The sequence below is a fragment of the Rhodamnia argentea genome, chromosome 3 (assembly GCF_020921035.1).
Source record: "Rhodamnia argentea isolate NSW1041297 chromosome 3, ASM2092103v1, whole genome shotgun sequence".
Lineage (NCBI taxonomy): Eukaryota > Viridiplantae > Streptophyta > Magnoliopsida > Myrtales > Myrtaceae > Rhodamnia > Rhodamnia argentea.
The window spans coordinates 12425682-12445931 of record NC_063152.1 but is presented as its reverse complement, the minus strand read 5'-3'; the positions used below and the strand labels follow the sequence as shown (position 1 = coordinate 12445931).

Here is a 20250-nt window from a genome sequence, read left to right as displayed (position 1 = left end):
GAGGGTTAGAGAAGCTCGAGTACTTGGATTTAGGCTATTGCAGAAAATTGAGGAAGCTGCCTGAATCATTCGTGAGAGTGGCATCACTGGTAGAGTTGGATCTCACACGTACGGCTATCACTAGATTACCCGACTCCATTGGTAACCAAAAGCGCTTGTCGGTACTTAAACTGGAAGGTGTAGAAATCGATGAACTTCCCGATTCTATCGGCAATCTATGGGAACTGAAGTTTCTCTTTCTATCGAGAACTAAAATAAAGGTACTTCCTGTCTCGATTGGGAACTTGGAATCGCTACTCGAGTTGGATGTCTCGCATACAGAAATTGAGTGGTTACCCGAATCTATTGGAGGCTTGAGCAGATTGAAAGTCATCAAAATTTCGTGTTCTCCTATGAGGGAGTTACCTCAGAGCATTGTCGAGCTAAAAGAGCTAGAAGAGCTACATGCTGAGGATTGCCTGTATTTGGAGTGGGAAATTCCAGAGGGCATTTGGAAATTGCCGCTTTTGAGAGTTCTTCTCTTGGAATTTAGCCCTAGCAGAAGTGCTCTTGTGACGGTCAAACCACTTTCTCGCCTAGAGAAATTGTGGTTATACGATTGCGACAAACTCGAACTATTGCCTGAGCTTCCCACAAGTTTGACAAGCCTAAGCTTTGGATCAAGTTCGCTGCGGTGGGTCCCAGATCTCTCAAGCCTGACTAAATTGTCGGATTTGACCTATAGCGGTCACGATGAGAGCTATAGTCCTCTGTTCATCCAAGAGGGTCCATGCCGACAATCCCTCACGTTCCTTCCACCGTCTCTGTCATCGTTGTCGCTTCATTATCATGAATCCAAAACCAGTTTGTCATTCCGTGGCAGCTTCAGAAAATTGACGCGTCTGCACATTTATCACTGCCTTTGGAAGGAAGTTCAACTCGATGGGCTTGAGCAGTTGATTGAATTTGAAGTGGAAGGGGCAGAACTTCTCGAGGGATTCGCCGGTCTTTCGAGTCTGAAGAGGTTGAAGCTGTTGAGACTGATTGATTGCCCAAATCTGACTGCGATCCAAGGGCTTGGTTCAGTGGAGTCGTTGGAGCGACTGAATATAAACAGGTGTCCTAAGATTGGAAGTCTAGACGATCTATCGGATTTGAAAAAGCTGGAGTACTTGTCGATTTGGAGATGCCGTGAGCTCGTGGCCGTTAAGGGCCTGCGTGAACCAGAGACTCTCAAAAGACTTGAATTTAACAATCCCAGATTAGTGACAAGTTTCCCTGACGTATTCAATTCGACAGAACCAGCGAAGAGCTTGCGAATTGAATTCTTTTGTTCAAACATCGACGGTGCAGACCGCCATTATTTCTACTCCTTTCCTGGACGTCCAAGGCTGGTCTTCATCTATAATTTCGAGAATGAGCAGCTTCCCCAAAATTATTCTCGTATAGATCAAGCGGAGGAACGAAGTTTCCTAAGATCGTTGAGGAGAAGGCCGGCACGCCACATCCGTTCCTGAGCTGAATGCTCTTTATCAGTGTAAAAGCCCAGAGAAAAGGTAGCTTGCCACGAAATTGGATATCAAATCCCGTTTGGATTGGTTTTGGCCGAAAATCGCTAACGTGGACCACAACTGTCTTGCAGGGTATGACTCACGCTAACATGTACAATATTTTTCTTTTATTTTCTCAAATTTTCATTTTTTTTCTTTTCTTTTATTTTTTTTCATTTTCTTTTATTTTCTTTGTTTTTATTATAACTATGGCTCGCGATGTCGCCGGCTAGAGAGATAAGGGTGTCGGCTCTGGTTGGGATTTGGGCAAAGGCGCGGAGGCCTTCGCCTGTTGGGCGGTGACAGTCGCGATGCCATCGCCTAGTCTAGGCGAGGGTCACGACGCCCTGGCCGACCATATATGAGGGCCGCCATCCCACCGAACGGGTGGTGATTAAAACCGGAGATTTCTTTACTTCATCCCGACCCTCACCTTCGATAGCTAAACATTGATAGTTCTTTGGCAACATATAATCAGTCTCTTTTGAAGTAGCATGAGCCTATTTTCAAGCACAACATGCTTGGTTGTTCCCGAGCACTTCCACAAATTGAAAACAATCTCAATAGAATCATATCAGCAGGCTATCATTTATTAATCTTATCGACAATATTAGTAGCAAGTTATTCTTACTGACTTTGAGGACGAAGATTCGCACCAAAAGAAGAGGAACGTTTCGGCAATATTTCATTGAAAACCAGTTACTTGCTCTAATACCAAACTAATACAGTAAAGACGAATATTACTCAATCGCTAGATTTATATTATTGGGGTTATTCTACATCGGTTATGAAATGGCAATTGGTTATACGAACTAGGCTTAGACATCAAATCGTCACCACATCGGTAATCATCGATTTAAGGGCATCAATAAGATGGTTCACGACATGATTGGCGAAATCATTTTGGTCTTCCTCCAGCACCCTTTTAATGGTGGCTATCATAGTAGGGTCCGGCACCTGCTCTCTCCTTTGTCCGTGGCTGAGCTCTCTTGGTATATCACCCGGAACTCCACTCGGAAGAACATTGACATTATCCTAGCCATCATTCGACAATCGCTGAGGAGAATGACTCTCGCCGGTGATGCCAACCCGATTTCTATTTTTTGCCATAGCACTTCCTCAAATCGAACCACAAATAGTCCTATCGGGCGTGCCAAAAAGATGTTTCGCCGGAAATGGTCCGTGATGAAAGACCTTTCACCGAAAAGCTTAGAGCTCTCGTATTTATTGTTCGAACGGAGTCTTGTGACGATTATGAATAATCAGGAAGTAAAATAAATGTAAAACGATAAACAGGACGATAAAGGTAAATGCTTGATAAAATAAATTATAGAGCAAAAGATAAGTATTTGATTGTTGATTGATTGGCTCGTCACGTCTCTAACAATTCATAACCCGGTACAAGGTATAATCGTCACTTGCGGTTACTCACGTGCACTTTATCCTTAGATTGTCGGTTCGATTTTCGTAACTGCTCTCCTTATTCTTTAAACGGTTTAAAGTACTAACTTAACTGCTCCGCACAATTATCGCCGAGACGTACAGGCATCATGGTGTCGTTGACATTTCCATCCGGCCTGCTGTTGATTTACCGTGTTTTCGGCTACCAATGTGAGTCTTTTCGTGGGCCTTGCGACATCCAATGGGCTCCGCAATCATTTAAGGCCCAAATCGATTTTTGGTGTCAACACCAAGAATCGGACTGACTCCCTAGAAATTAGACCAAATTGACCGATCCGATAAGGATGGTTCCGATCCGATCAATTCCTTTTTCTTACCCTTACTTCAGACCTCTATTCCTAGAACTTTCCCTGGTTGAATGGTCTTTAATTTCTCCCGGTGGGCTCCGCTTCTGGTGGACTTGACTATCAAATAGTCGACTCTACGCCAACTCTAATTTATAGGCAAGTCGTTCTCAATGGATATCAAATATCCAGGAAATTACAGTGTTAGTCCTTGGTTTTCCCAAGATTTCATTTTCAGTCCCCAGCTGGCAGCTATGCTTTTTTTTTTTTTTTTTTTGGTTTTCCGAAGATTACATTTTTATTTTACTTCCTTAACTCTAGGAGTTTTTCAGATATTGTTTTCGCATTTAGGTGATATTTTTTAAATGGATTTAGATTTCTTTTACTTGGACAGAAATTTTCCAGCTTTATTGGCTAATTCGTATTCTAGATCTGTTTGTACTGGCTCTATCTTTTATGTTTTGGTTTTTCATTTTTTTTTTTAAATTTTGCGGTACTCGCACTTTGACTTTTTTTAATCTTAAGCAATTGAAACTCTCATATAGAAATGTCGACATGTATATTAACTTTCTAAAATTTGGATATGATGCGAGAATATGCATACGATGACTCGAATTGAATAGTCTAGAGAAAACCCGCAAGCGCGAGCTCATTCTTCAATACATCTAATGAAGTTCGTTTGTAAGAAAGTTTGGAACAATCTTAGAAAACCTACAATCTATAATATATCTAGCCAGTTCGTAAGAAAGTACAATCGCGATGTCAAGTGTAAAGACTCGCCGCTCATAGTGAGTTAGCTTTGGCTCCAGTGAGAGTTGAAGTAGTCCGAGCCTTATTACAAGCACGACATGCTTGGTAGTTTTCGAGCACCTTCACAAGTTTGAAAAGAATCTCATTATGATCATATCAACAGGTTATCATTAATTAATGTTAGTTGGTAGCAAGTTATTATTATGACTTACTAAAAACATTTGATTTTTCGGGTGACCTTGACGCAGCAAGAGAGCAAAAACTTGGAACAAATGATTCCAAAACTCAAAATTCTTATTCAATGATGCTCCCCAATTACGTAGACGGATATCCTATATAGCGATAGGACTCCTATTGGAAACCGAATAAGTAAAGATTACATCAAATAAACTGAATCTAATCTAATCAAATAGAATATTTAAAATAAGTAAAGATAACATCAAATAAACTAAATCTAATCTAATCAAACAGAATATTTAAAATTAAAGATAATTAAGAATTTCCTAAAACAGAAAAACTGCCGAGATTATTTCCGACGATCCCGATGATCACGTAATTCTAAATAATCGCACGCCAACTGTTCTACATCATCCCCTCCCTCTGCGGAAGAACTCGCCCTCGAGTTATGATCGGGATAGAGGGGAGTATCGGGAGAACGATACTCAAATAAGTCGGCCACATTAAACGTAGGAGAAATGGTGAGATCATCAGGGAGGTCAACCACATAAGCATTGTCGTTGATCTTCTTCAATATTCGGCAAGGACCAACCTTCTTGCGCTTCAATTTATTATAAGCACCAACAGGGAAACGCTCCTTTCGCAAAAAAAACATGACCTCATCGCCTACTTCAAAAATCTTCGCACGGCGCCGTTTATCAACATCTTCTTTATACTTTGAATTCGAAGCAGCTAATTGGCGAGTAACATCCGCTTGGACTTCCTGAATTTTGGTCGCCAAATGCTCTGCCGCAACACTATAGCCTGGAATCTTGGGCAAAGGAACTAAATCCAAAGTATGCTGTGGAGTACGCCCATAGATGATCTCAAAAGGAGATTTTCCAGTGGAACGGTTAACAGAGTTGTTGAATGCGAACTCAGCAGGAGCCAAATACCTATCCCACTGCTTAGGCACATCACTACAGAGGCATTGAATGATATCCGCCATAATACGGTTCACAACTTCGGTCTGACCGTCCGTTTGGGGATGAAAAGAGCTACTATATTGTAAATCCGTCCCAAACAAACGCCATAAAGTACGCCAAAAATGGCTTAGGAATTTCGTGTCACGATCAAAAGTGATGGTCTTTGGAACCCCATGCGGACGGACTACCTCACGAAAAAACAAACTTGCTACATGTGAAGCATCCGAAGTCTTCTTGCAAGGGATAAAGTGCGCCATCTTGGAGAACCGGTCAACCACCACGAATACAGAATCCACACCTCGCTGGGTGCGAGGAAGTCCCAACACGAAATCCATTGAGATATCAACCCACGGACCAGAAGGAACCGGCAAGGGGGTATAGAGGCCGGTGTTCTGAGAATGGCCCTTAGCCGTCCGGCAAATATAACACTTGGCGACAAATCGCCCCACATCACGCTTCGGTTGTGGCCAATAGTACCGTTCCTCCACTAAGGCTACAGTTTTATCACGGCCCAAATGTCCGCCAAGAGTACCTCCATGAAGCTCTCGAATAAGTTGTTCTCGCAAAGAACTTCGAGGAATACATAATCTATTGCCGAAAAATAGGAAACCGTCCCGAATTATCATATCACCATGGGAACCCGCTTCAGAACACTTCTCCCATATAACACCAAAATCATCATCCTCGGAATAAAGAGAACAGAGTTGATCAAAACCAACCACATCGGTGCGCATAGTCACAAGTGTCGTAGCACGTCGACCGAGTGCATCCGCCACTTTATTTAAGCGGCCTTCCTTATGACGAAGTACAAAATTAAACTGCTCCAGAAAGGAAACCCATCGTGCATGCATCCTATTCAAATGCTTCTGACTCTTAATGTATTTAAGAGCTTGATGATCGGTATTAAGAACAAACTCTTGCTGGTAAAGATAGGGCTGCCAATGCTTTATACCACGCACTACAGCATAATATTCTTGCTCATATGTAGACCAGTAACGACGAACTTCATTAAGCTTCTCACTAAAAAAAGCAACAGGCTTACCTTCTTGGGAAAGAATAGCGCCGATTCCTACACCCGAAGCATCGCGATCCAACTCGAACACTTTCTCAAAATCTGGAAGCATCAATACCGGGGCTGTTGAGAGCTTTTCTTTGATAAGTCGAAAGCTGGCCGAAGCTTCATCACCCCAATGGAATTTGCCTTTCTTTAAGCAATCGGTGATCGGGGCCATGATTGTACTGAAATTTCTAATAAAACGTCGGTAGAACGTCGGTAGAACGTCGCAAGGCCATGGAAACTTCGAGCCTCGCCAACATTCCGTGGAATTGGCCAATCACGAATCACTACCACCTTTTCTGCATCAACATGGAGACCATCCGCTCCAACAATAAAACCCAAGAAAAGAAGTCGCTCGGTCATGAAGCTGCACTTCTTCAAATTAATAAATAATTGATTTTTCTGCAAGGTCGCCAGAACATCCCTCAAGTGCTCTAAGTGATGTCGTTCGTCCGGACTATAAATGAGAATATCATCGAAGAAAACAACCACGAACTTGCCAATAAAAGGTTTAAGTACCCGAGTCATCAAACGCATAAAAGTACTAGGCGCGTTAGCGAGTCCAAACAGCATGACAAGCCATTCATACAAACCCGCACTCGTCTTAAAGGCTGTTTTCCACTCGTCGCCGGGACGAATGCGAACTTGGTGGTAGCCGCTTCGAAGGTCAATCTTCGTAAAGACCCGTGATCCAGCAAGTCTATCCAGCATATCATCAAGCCGGGGAATTGGAAATATGTACTTGATAGTTATCCGATTAATAGCACGGCTATCAACGCACATACGCATACTGCCATCTTTCTTCGGCGTGAGAAGTGCGGGTACGGCACAAGGACTTTTGCTCTCGCGTAAGAAACCTTTGCGGAGAAGCTCTCCCACCTGCTCTTGTAAATTCTGGTTCTCCTTTGGATTCATCCGGTAATGCGGCGAATTAGGGAGACTGGCACCCGGTAGAAAGTCAATCTCATGCTGGATATCCCTCAAAGGAGGTAATCGGTCGGGTAAATCATCCGGCATTACATCATAGAACGCCTTTAACAAAGGCTTAAGGGCTTCTGGAATACGAGCCACGGTCTGTTTGTCACCCTTCTCTACCAGCATGTACATCCCTTCACGTTTACAAATATTCAACATAACCCCCGCACGTTGCACAACACCGGAACCAGAACCCGAACCCCGTTTCTTTGGAGCCTGGGGAGTATCACCCCTCGGCTTCAACATGATTCTGATTTTATTCCATACAAAAGAATACGTGTTCTCCCTAGCTCGATGTGTAATATCCACGTCATACTGCCATGGTCGCCCTAATAACACATGACATGCATCCATTTCCACAACATCGCACATAATAGTATCATGATACGACTTTCCAATAGAAATAGGTAAACGACAGACATGTGTTACCTTAAGCTCGGGTCCTTTACGAATCCACCCGATTGTATAAGGCGTGGAATGTGGTTCCGTCTTCAACCGTAAGTGGTCCACTAAAGCCTTTGACACTATATTCTCGCAACTCCTGCTGTCAATTATAACATCGCATACCTTACCGTTTACAGTACAACGAGCGCGGAAAAGCTGATTTCTCTGGGTGTCTTCTATCCGCGGAGCAAGTAATAAACGACGAACAACACAATTCACTTGCTCGCCCACCTCATCTTCCACTTCTTCTTCGTCCACCCAATCTTCCTCATGCTCCTCCTCTTCATGCTCAATGATATTGGCCATTCTCCGAAGGGGACAATCGCTCGAACGATGGCCCAATTCGTTACACTTATAGCACCTGATCGGTTGCGGCTTGGCATAAGGATTACGGACGTTTGGAGCACGGTTATTTGCTGCGACCGGTTCCTTAGGTATTCCAGCAACACCTCCCGGCGCTCGGTTCATATCACCGATTTGCTGAGTTGAGGAACCCGAAGCATCGATCTGTTTCCCTTTTCCGAAAGATCCACGACCCGAATAATTGCTTCCACGAATACTAGGGCTAGTCCTCTCCAATTGCATCTCAATTTTTCGCGCCATCTCCTGGGCATCTTCAACAGAAAATACACGATGCAAAGAAACACGATCTTGAATATTCAATCGCAAGCCGTTTATGTACCAAGCGGTTTGTTGCACTTCCGATTCAGCTAGGTTATTGCGGGCGGAAAGTCGGAGGAACTCTTCCGTATAGGCTTGGGCTGTTCGGTTCGTCCGCTTGCAATTCCGAAATTGCTGGAACAGCAGCTGCTCATAATCGGTAGGGAGGAACCGGGACTTCAGCATCTGCTTCATGCGATTCCACGTTCGGACGGGAGCCTTTCCTTATCGACGTCGAGTTAATTGCATTTGCTCCCACCAAGCCGAGGCACCACCCTTCGGTTTGTACGCAACTAACTTAACTTGTCGATCCTCTTCAATCTCCATGGCGTCAAAGAATTTTTCAACTTCCCACAACCAATCCAGGAAATCTTCGATATTCAAATTCCCGTTAAAGGTTGGTAGATCTACCTTTAACTGATATTGCTCCGGATCCCGCCGATGTCCTCCATAGCGCCGACCTCCATGGACACGATCATTTTGAAATTCTCTATTCCGCCGTCCTCTTCGAATAGGCTCGTCTAGGAAATCTTCCTCGTCTTCTTCTTCCGAGTCTTCGACATAGTCTACCCGTCTATGTCGGATATTGGCCCCACGATCCACAACAACTTCGGGATCACGACCGACGGGAAGTCGATCGGCCGGAAGAACGCCAAGTGCGGGGTTTGTGGATAAACGCCGTATGGCTTCAAGGATTTCTTGAAACCTACGATCGGTTTGATCCACGAACCGGGTGAACTCAGCCCGTGTAATAGGCTCGCTTTCATGGCCCTCGAGAACGGGGAGATTAACGTTCGCGTTATTGACCATCGTCACAGGAGATGCCCGCTCCGATACCAAATGACACAGCAAGAGAGCAAAAACTTGGAACAAATGATTCCAAAACTCAAAAATCTTATTCAATGATGCTCCCCAATTACAGAGACGGATATCCTATATAGCGATAGGACTCCTATTGGAAACCGAATAAGTAAAGATAACATCAAATAAACTGAATCTAATCTAATCAAACAGAATATTTAAAATAAGTAAAGATAACATCAAATAAACTGAATCTAATCTAATCAAACAGAATATTTAAAATTAAAGATAATTAAGAATTTCCTAAAACAGAAAAACTGCCGAGATTATTTCCGACGATCCCGACGATCACGTAATTCTAAATAATCGCACGCCAACTGTTCTACATCGGACCTTCTCCTTCCGGTCCACATAATCTAGATTGATAGGATCATACGTAAGGCGTTTGACATAAGCATGTGTCCGAGCAACTTGAAGTGACAAGAAGTTTCCCTCAAGACTTGTCATACCACACAATAATTTCAAAAGCAAAAGAAAGGTTGTCTCATCCCCCCTCGCTAAAAATTAGGACAAATTGGTGTGCTTTAGCTTCAGACATGAATTCGGTCGGAAAATTGAGTTGGGAAACCCCGAATATTAGGAAAATTATAAAAAAAAAATCTTAAATTTATTATAATTATATCAATTCAATCATGTATGCTTTAACACACTCTTAACGAATAAATTTCATTTGATTGCATGTTGTTAACAAGGATCAGGGTACCCATCATATCCAAATAAGTAAACACCCTTAACGAAAAGTACCGGTTGTAATATGAAATTTGTTCTTTTGCCGGTGACATGATAGGTACCCTTAACCAATTTTTCTAGGCTCGCATGTTACCGATAAGTAAACACCATTCTTGTGGTATTCAAGTGAAGAGACGATCGACTCGAAGACTAGTTATCCTCGGATGATTTTCGAATTAGGCACAGTTATTTGTGAATGCTATATTTAACAAGTTTTTCATGTTGAACTCATGTGATGAACACAAAGTTTAGAAGTTGATTCCTATTGAGGAGCAATTGACCTTCTATTTAGATCATCACTTTCTTCTTTTCCGATTGAAGAACGATGACTTCCGAACCCTTTTCGGTATATCAGCCTGTCTTCTCTTCACACAATGTCAAAACTCTCGAACCCCAAAGTGACTTCTTGATCTATGAACAGACACAAGCTGGTGTTGACGTTCAAGTTCTGGGGGTCACATGAAATGAAATGGGGGTCTTCCAATTTATAGATGGGAGTTCAGGGTGGGTTGCTGGAGGCGGTTCTTGGATGGAATGGACGGCCATGGTTGATTGAAACGACATTGGTAGGAAAGTTGGAAGATTTTATCTTTAATATCTCATAGTATAATGGTTGGGAAACTGCGATGAAGCATAAGTGCTATTGTCCTCTGCTTTGAATTTGACCGTGAACACTTTGTTTCCAAGGTGCTGCGGTGCCGACCCACTGCTTTATCTTTTAGTTGATTAATATCAACTGTTACTCCCAAAGGAATCTCCCTGAAACAACAACTGAAAAAGCTCAAAAATGAATTAAAAAAACTCTCAACTTTCCAAAGAGGAATTTTTTTTTTACAAATCAAACCGTTCAAATTTATGATTGAATGCTACAAAACAACCTAGAGATCAGGGCCTTTTCGTCTGATCTTACAAAAAGGAAGAACAACTTTTTTTGCTATCTCGCCAGATTTTGCAATTCTACGCAAATTTTATAAAGTTCTGAAGAATTGTAGGCGAATGTACATGTCAACATTTTTGTATGAAAATTTCAATTGCTTTACACTTTTAGAAAGTCGAATACTTGCAAGTGCCACAACAAAATATAAAAATAAACCACTCCAAACAGATCTAGGAAACAAATTAGCTAATAAATCAGGCAAATTTACTGTTCAAGTAGAAATCTAATCATAAATCTATTAAAAACTATCGCCTTTCCAAAAAAAGATCTGAAAAACCCTCAAAGTTAAGAAAATAAGACAAGATTCCAATCTCGGTTTCTCGGTGCCCCTTCAAGAAATCAAGGGTTATATCCACAAAAAAAAAAATTACAAATCGGTGTATCTGTGTCACATTTACCCTAAACTAGCTTTTGTGTTACAAAAAACAAAAATCTCGAAGTTATATATCCACGCCACATTTAATTCACGGGGGGAATAGCTAGGGGGACCGATTACGCCATTCTATAATTCACGTATGTAGCAAAGGGGAGGAACTATTTCATTATTTGGAGACGAAATCATGTTAGACACAAAGGTAAGGGGTCTATACTTCTTTAGCTTGAAACTTCAAAGGGCAATAAAGGTGTGAAATTTGGAAACGAGAGGTAATTATACGCCTACCAGCCTGCTTAGACCCTCCCAAGCTCGAAGTGCAAATGGGCATGCGCCTTCTTTCTTGATCTCAACCTGTCTAGACCCAGCCGGATTATATATGTCAAAGTTTATACTTTCTTAATCATGAAAAAGATCATGATCGATCTTGGGCGGATTTTTAGGATCAACACGCCCGTTGATCTTCTGCTCACGCAATGTGTTGGTGAGGTCAATGATCGATTTTCAGTCGCATTAAGGTTAAGACAGATTGGCACCTTATTAAAAGAAAATATGATTGCTTATTTGAAGGCCACATTGGTGAATCGCACCTACATTATATATTCTCCACAAACCAACAACACATCACCAACAATATATATATATATATATACCATAGGTCTCTGGATCGATAGACACATGCATAAAATACAAATTAAAATCGAAGATGGATGAGGAGAATGATGAAAGTCTATAGAAGAAAACAAGATATGGAAGTCAATTACGTCTGAAATACAAAGAGTGTATTAAGTAACGTGTGAATTCTGTAGAGTCAAATAAGTCACAAATAGCAGTAACTAGTTCCCATATCAAAGTCATACATGTCAAAATAATTACAACATGTAAACAAATAGAATATATAAAAAGAAATAAAAGATAATGCATGTGAGGGTCAGGGGATCTTCAACCCAAGCTCAGGCTTCGTCGCTCAAGCTTTGGAGAATGTTCATCGCTCGGACAAGAAGTACTTAAACCTCAATTGTCTGGATGGGGCTCCCAGCCGGCATCACACGAGTAACTCCAAAGAAACAGAGCTTCACCCTTACTTGAATGTCAGAAATATGTCAAAGGGCATGAGATAAACCACCGGTAGGAGGCACGGCCTTCCGATTCTGGGGTATAGTCTAAAATGCAGAAAATAAACTGCAGAATATAAGAACACAGCTTTGAACACCACAAGTAGGAGGCAGAGCCTCCCGCGATCTGTGGGTATCGAGCTATAAATGTCAAAAATTCACAATGTATATTATAAAATCAGAAGAATACATCAAAAGATCCGTAGATCCGTGTCTAAAAACTCCAAAAACAGAAAGATCCGGAGTAGATCCGAGAAGAAAAGATCAAAATCAAAAACAGATCGGGGAAAAATCCGGGTACTTACTGGAAAATCTTCCGGGAAGTATGAGAGGGAGTCTTCAAGTCGAAAGGGTTAGCTCCTTACTAGGGTCGGCTAGGAAGGATGGTCGTCAAAAGGGTTAGAAAGGAGAGAGAAGGGTCCGAGCTCCCAAGGAGAAGAGGTTGAGAGAGGTTACGGAGAGGGGAGGAGGTGTTACGAGGGATTCCGAAAGATGTCCTTCGCAACGTCTCTCGCCTTATAAACACAAAAATTTACCGTAGCTACGGTGCTACAGTTTAAAAATTAAAGCCGCTACGATGTACATTGTACAGTGAATGTCTACAGTACAATGTACAATATACGGTAAAGTATACATCAAAATACTAAGAATCTGATGCCAAGTCTTCAGCATCTTCATCTTCTTGGTCTGCAACATCCGCCCGCTTGATTCCGGGCGGTATTCCGTAGCGATCGTCTTCATTGGTATTCCCACCGTGATGGGAATCTGCTTGGGAATTCCCGGAGTCTTCGTAGTCTTCAACAGCTTGTTTCATCATTTTCCAGAAATCACCTTCGGTAGATGCTCCGGCTAACTTAGAAACAGCTATCGATCTGTCATGAAGAAAGGTCGTATTTGTGGTAGGAGTGATGGACTTAATCTGTCGTGATTGAATCCATCTCTGTACACTTTCTATAGAACATTTTTCCCGAAAAGTGAAGCCATCCCACCATTTGACTTTAAATCTTCCGGAAAGAATCACAAAAGTAGACCCTGGGGCGCCTACTTGGTATTCAAAATCCCGGGCGAGGACCCGGGAGATACGAAAAGTGGCTGAGAAAAGAAGAAAAGCTGGGTAAATCTTTTCTTCCGGGGTCGGTGTATAGGAAGATTTAAGGGGTCGGTGTATAGGAAGATTTAAAAATTCGGTAAGACTCAAAAACATTTTGGGGTTTTTGAGGAAGGAGGTCGGTGAATGGTCCGAAATGATCCCACCACCGTATGAACCAAAATGGTAGGCTTGTGATGTCAAAATTGTCTTCAAAATAGAACAACCAAGTATGTGTTCCATTAAGGTTTTGTCTAAAAAATGCATTCCACCAAGCTTGCTGGTAGTCAAAATATGTGAAGGTAGGTCCGTGAGAAATTATCTCGGTAAGCTTGGCGTTGAACTTGATAGGAGTTCGGGGAGAAATGTCCCGGTCAGAAGGGTGAATGACCCTTGTAATTTTTGCGATCGAATAATTCACAACGTCGGGATTTTTATTATCAGCAAAATGTCCGAATTTTACTGATTCGATCCGTGTCAAAATCCTTTCATAAAATTCCACTGTCTTCAAATTGTCATGGGGAGTAAAATATTGGTTTTCACCAAACATTTTTCTTGCAAAAACAAAGGGGTCTTTGTGATAGAATCCTTTTTCAACTGTCAAAATTTTTTCTAAATGTCCGGGAAACCATTTAGATTTAGTCTTGGCAAATTTTTGAGGGGTAGGCGATGCCGGAATAACCACCTCGCTGGAAACATTTTTTGGTCTTAAAGGTGAAGGGGATTGTACCTCTTATGTAGTCAAAATTTCGAATCCCATCGCTGTCAAAAGTTCCGGCGGTATCATGGCCGGTTTGTCATAAGGTAGAGAAACAGATTTTGAGTCCGTGGGTCTAAGAAGTTTGGTTGAGGATGATTGTCCCGGTCCCGAGGTCATCTTAGGTTGAGGCTGTTGGGTCAAGGTTTTTTCCGAAGATTTGGTTGCCTCGAGCCAACTTCGGATTGGGGTCAATTTGGCTGGAACTATCCGAGTTTCTGGCTTGGCCGGAGCCTTACCTTTGTCTTTTCCGGGGGGCATGATGAAGGGTTTTTTCCCCGTAAAAATTCTCGGGTCGGGAAATCGGGAAGAGAGTTCGAATTTCCGTGTATGAATTCAATATCAAAGTCAAAAACAGATAAGATGGCTTGCCATCGTGCAAAAACCTGTTTAGAAGCAATATTTAAAATGTCTTTACGCAAAATGTCCTTTGCAGATTTGCAATCAATCCTCAGAAGAAATTTTTGATTTAAAAGGTCACCTTGAAACTTAGAAATGGAAAGAACAATGGCAAGAATTTCTTTTTTAATTGTGGAATAATTTTTCTGTGTATCATTCCAATGTTTAGAAATAAATTGCACAATCTGTTCTTTTCCTAAGTCATTCTTTTGTTTCAAAATTCCGCCATAGCCTGTGTCGGAGGCATCGGTTTCCACAATTTTAAAAGTAGAAGGATCAGCAAGATGTAAACAAGGTATTTCTTTGACCAGGGTTTTTATCTTGCGAACCGTGTCTGAATGCAAGTCTGTCCAAGGGACTGGATTTTTTCTTAGTCTCAAATGTAACGGTTTGCAAATGATATTAATATTAGGAATGAAATCAATAACATAATTCAAAGATCCAAGAAATCTTTGTAATTGAGTTTTGTCTTTAATTTCGTTTGGAAATTTCTCAGCAAATTGAATGGATCTCTCAATTGGTATGATAGTACCATGTTCAATGTAATGTCCAAGAAATCTGATCTTTGTCCGAAATAGCAAAATCTTTGTCGGGGAAAGAGCTAATCCATTTTGTCTGTAACCTTCAAAAATTGGTTGACATGTTTAAAATGGGAATCAATGTCAGAAGAGAAAACCAAAACATCATCAATGTAGACAATGATGTAATTGGAATAAGGATTAAAAATGTCATTCATAATTCTCTGGAATTCAGAGGGTGCATTCTTTAGTCCAAAAGGCATAACATTCCATTCAAATTGGTCAAAAGGAACAGTGAATGCTGTCTTATAACGGTCTTTCTCGGAAATTTGAATTTGCCAAAATCCAGATTTCATGTCGAATTTAGAAAATATCTTAGAACGGCATAATCTGTTCAAAAGGTCTTTTTTGTTGGGAATTGGATATCGAATCCATTTCAAAGCAGAGTTCAAAGGTTTATAATTCACAACAAGTCCGGGTACTCCACGCTCTAATTCCGCATTCTTATTGACGTAAAAAGCAGAACAACTCCATGGAGATTTACTTTTTCGAATTAATCCTTTTTGCAAAAGATCTTCAATTTCTTTTTTGCATAAAGTCAAAAGTTCAGAATTCATCTGTGTAGGTCTTGCCTTAGTCGGAATGTCTTTCTCGGAAAAATCGGGTTCATAAGGTAAATCAACAATATGACGCTTCCTATTCCGAAAAGCATTTGGGAGTGTGGAACAGACCTCTTTTTTCAACTTATTTTCCAAAAGAAGGATTTTCTGTTTTATATCGGGATGGACTATCCTTCGTTCAATCCTTTTATAATCCAGTTCTTCTTTTAAAAATAAGAGGTGAGATTCCTTATCTCCGATGAGACAATTAATCTCCTTGATAGACTGTTCCCGTAAAATATTCAAATTCCTCGTCCGAGGTTTAGAAATAAAATGGAAAATAATTTTATTTCCCAAAATGTCTGTCTCAATTCCTTCCCGAGTCACCATGAAAGGTTGAATTAGGTTGATAAAAGGGGTTCCCAAAATAACATTTTGTTTTAAGTTTTTGGCGAGTAAAAAGGATGTCTTTAAAGAAATGTTGTCTTTAATAATTAAAACTTCCGGAAGTTTGTAACGAATGTCTAAATATCCTCCCGGCGCAGTTTTCAAGGCTTCAGTGGTTTTGTCAAAATATTTAGTTGGAATTAATCCTTCACGAATACAGTTTAAGTCTGCTCCTGTGTCAAAAAGAGCAGTAGTGTTTAATTCAAAATCATGGATTTTAATAGTCACATTAATTATCCATTTTTTTGAAGTTACTTCAGAAAGTAAATGAAGAAAAGATGAAGGGTCTGTTTCTTCGCTTTCTTCAGATTCAGCTTTATTATTTGTCAAAATTTGTTTTTTAAATTCTAAAAATTCTTGATGTTGTTCAATTTGGTTGATTTTGAGAAAACAAATTTCCTTTTTTAATTCATTAATCTCAAATTGCAAGTCATTAGAATTTGTTGGTCTAGAAAATTGTTTCTTTCCTCTGTTTAAAATATTTGTCAAATTGTAAGGATTGTCAAAAGGTTTTGAAGTAGAAATTTTTGTTTTTTGAAAACGATTCATGGCTATCTCGAGAATCGAAAGGTTTTCAATTTTATCTAAAATCTCTTCTTCATCTTTAGTCAAAACACAAATATCCTTTGAATCCTTTTCGGGGTTCTCGGGCTCATCAATTTCTGAATCAAGAAGGTTGGCTAATTCATCAAATTGGAGGCCATCGTCATTATCCTCCGGTTCGGAGAAATCGGAGGTCTCGCTTTCAGAATCAATCATGAGTTGATTTAATTGGTCAAGGGCTTCCTCATCTAAATTCAACTCATTAATCTTTTTGAAAACTTTGCAGAATTTGCGAGTATGCCCCTTTTTCCCGCAATTGAAGCAAGTAAATTTAGAAAAGTCTCTTTTTGTTTCTTGTTTTTTATGGTCAAAATTTTTCTTTTTAGAAAATGTTTTGGGTCTTTTGGAAAAACTTTTCCTTTTCTTCTGGTCCGTCTTTTCAGGTGGACAATTTCCTTTACACTTTGGATTTTTCTTAGAAGAAAAGTCATAAGAAGGGTCATATTGTCTGCAAAAGTCTCCAAGTCCTTTGTTACCAAGAGATTTTTCTTTTTTAAGTTGTTTTTGCAACTTAATGTTATTACACATTTCAGAACCGGTCTTAAAAACATAAGAAACAAGTTCACCGTAAGAAATAATGTTAAAAGGAATTTCTTCGCCGAACCGCTCACGTATACGCTTTCGGACCTGATTTCCGATGAGGATAGGGAGATCGGCAAGGAATTTCTCTTTCCGAAATGGTTGGTTGCGATCTGGTCGGAGCAAAACACGTTGAAAAAACTCGTCTTTATATTGTCGGAATTCACCTAAGGATCTACACTTTAAGTTTGAAAGAAGATCCTGATTGTGATCTCGAACAACGTAAGGGTCACCAATGAAATGTTGAGAAATGGAATAGATCAAAGTTGAAACGGCGTCTTGGACCATTTGTCCTTGGTCATCAAAAACAGTTTGGCCATTTTCTTCGGTTTCAACAGCGTTTAAAATCTGGTTTCTTTGGTCTTCAGTGAGATAATTATCCCACCATCCTTTTAATGTGCTTGAAAAACCGGCTATAATCATAAAAGCAATTTGTTGATCGATCGTGTCTGGAATGGTCTTGTAAGTCGTAGCAAGCATAACCATCTGATTCAAAACTTGGATTAAATTAGCTTTAGAAACACCGTCAATGTTCCATTCGTAAATCGCGTCGGCAGAATATTTATTCTAGAATCTAGTCGAAGATTCTTCCTTGACGAGATCTGGTGGAGTTGCACGGGAATAATAAAGTTTCTGAGGTTCTTTCCAAGATATCCCGTTGATCCGAGGAGTATCTTCGGAATCTAAGGTAGAAATTTTTGGAGTGTCTGAAATTTCGGAAATTTGGTCACAATCTAAAACAGCAACTGCCTTAGGACTAGAAATTGTCAAAGGTTTTTCAACCTTAGGAGTACTCAAAATTGGTTGAGGGGTCTGAATATCTGTGGTCTTTTGTTTTCTTTCCTTTTCTCTTAAAAAGAAGTTTCTTTTTTGTTGAAGTGCTTCATAAAATTCTTCACTAAATTTTTTAGGCATTTCAAAATTCTTAAAAAGGGGTTGTTTTAAATTGAAAGAAGAAGAAGTCGAAGGACTGGAACTATCATGAATAGGTCCGGAAAGTGAACGGGAAGAAACCGTGGAATCGAGAGTCGTTTCGATCCTATTTAACTGTTCACCTATCGTGTAAATATGTTGATTTGAAAAATTATTCTATTCAATAATTTTTTTGAATTCCTTTTCTTGTCTGAAATCCTTGTCTTCGTCACAAGGTTTTTTGAAAGATGCTGAGGGGATAATCTGAGTCCTATAATCAATGTTGATTTTTCTCAAAGGAGGGTGATTAGATTCAATCTCATGACCATCGTCTAATCTCCATTTCAAAATTTTGTTAATGTTGAAAAGTTCCCTTTGTTCAAGGAAATAATTTTCAAACCAATCAAAGAAATACATATGTTCCCCTATTTGTCCTAGGAATTCATAGTACTGTTCTTTGATTTGTAAAACATGTTTTTTAAATTTGTCACAAAACCAGTTTCTGATTTCAGTGTTGGCTTCAGAATTAAATTCCTTGTTTAAAAGAATACGGTCTGGTTGAAAATCTTTTTCTAAAACAAAAACTTCAGAGTCTTCGTCTTGTTCCATCCGGGATGGAGTAGGTTCAGGAGATCCTGGGTCTTGCTGCTGATAGACGGGTCTTGCAATACCAGCACTCGTGTCTAGACCGCTAACGTTTAAGTCAGAATTTAAAGGAGGAGCACTTGGAGTTGTATGTCCTTGTGCTTGAGTAATGGGACCACCTTGACTGTTTCTTGGGATAGTAATAACAGGAGGTAGATTCGGTCTCAAATCTACAGATCTGCGAGAAGAAGAACTAGAAAAAGAAGGTCTTGAAGTAATATGGGATGAGAAGTCAAAAGATCTCCGAGGAAATTGGATAGTCACTCTTCCTTCGGGATGTTGGACAATGTTTGTCGGGTTCTCATTACGGATAATGGGACGCGGTATTGGGTTGTCAATTTCCCATTGTTCCGGTAGAACAACGTCATTCCAAGAAATGGATTTCGGAATTATGCAATTTGATTTTTTAATGTCGGTTGTCAAAAGAAGGGTTTCACCCTTTGGGGCTGAGTTTAAAGAGCGGACGTCAAAAGCCGAACTCATCGCTTTATAATGGACTTTATAGATAAGAGAAAGCGGAATCGATCCGTCGTCTATTGCGTAATTATGAGTCTTAATTTGTAAAACAAGTGACTTCAAAATGTTCTTGTCTCTTAAAGAAACTGAGAAATTAGGAAAACAAGTGAATTTTTGTGTTTATAAGGCGGACGAGAGACGTTGCGAAGGACATCTTTCGGAATCCCTCAGAACACCTCCTCCCCTCTCCGGAACCTCTCTCAACCTCTTCTCCTTGGGAGCTCGGACCCTTCTCTCTCCTTTCTAACCCTTTTGACGACCATCCTTCCTAGCCGACCCTAGTAAGGAGCTAACCCTTTCGACTTGAAGACTCCCTCTCATACTTCTTGGAAGATTTTCCAGTAAGTACCCGGATCTTTCCCCGATCTGTTTTTGATTTTGATCTTTTCTTCTCAGATCTACTCCGGATCTTTCTGTTTTTGGAGTTTTTAGACACGGATCTACGGATCTTTTGATGTATTCTTCTGATTTTATAATATACATTGTGAATTTTTGACATTTATAGCTCGATACCCACAGATCGCGAGAGGCTCTGCCTCCTACTTGTGGTGTTCAAAGCTGTGTTCTTATATTCTGCAGTTTATTTTCTGCATTTTAGACTATACCCCAGAATCGGAAGGCCGTGCCTCCTACTGGTGGTTTATCTCATGCCCTTTGACATATTTCTGACATTCAAGTAAGGGTGAAGCTCTGTTTCTTTGGAGTTACTCGTGTGATGCCGGCTGGGAGCCCCATCCGGACAATTGAGGTTTAAGTACTTCTTGTCCGAGCGATGAACATTCTCCAAAGCTTGAGCGACGAAGCCCGAGCTTGGGTTGAAGATCCCCTGACCCTCACATGCATTATCTTTTATTTCTTTTTATATATTCTA

At 40.5% G+C, this 20250-nt stretch overlaps 1 protein-coding gene and 1 long non-coding RNA gene across 2 annotated transcripts in view; one reads left to right on the top strand and one right to left on the bottom strand.

Moving 5' to 3' along the window:
• Positions 1–20250, top strand: part of LOC115727613 (disease resistance protein RPV1-like) — an 81310-nt gene that overhangs the window by 14575 nt on the left and 46485 nt on the right. The window lies entirely within an intron of this gene.
• On the bottom strand, positions 306–11987 carry LOC125314339. Its single transcript, XR_007197849.1, has 3 exons — positions 11978–11987; positions 8203–8207; positions 306–447 (listed from the first exon to the last, which is right to left on the bottom strand). It is a non-coding gene; the product is annotated as an uncharacterized LOC125314339 (long non-coding RNA).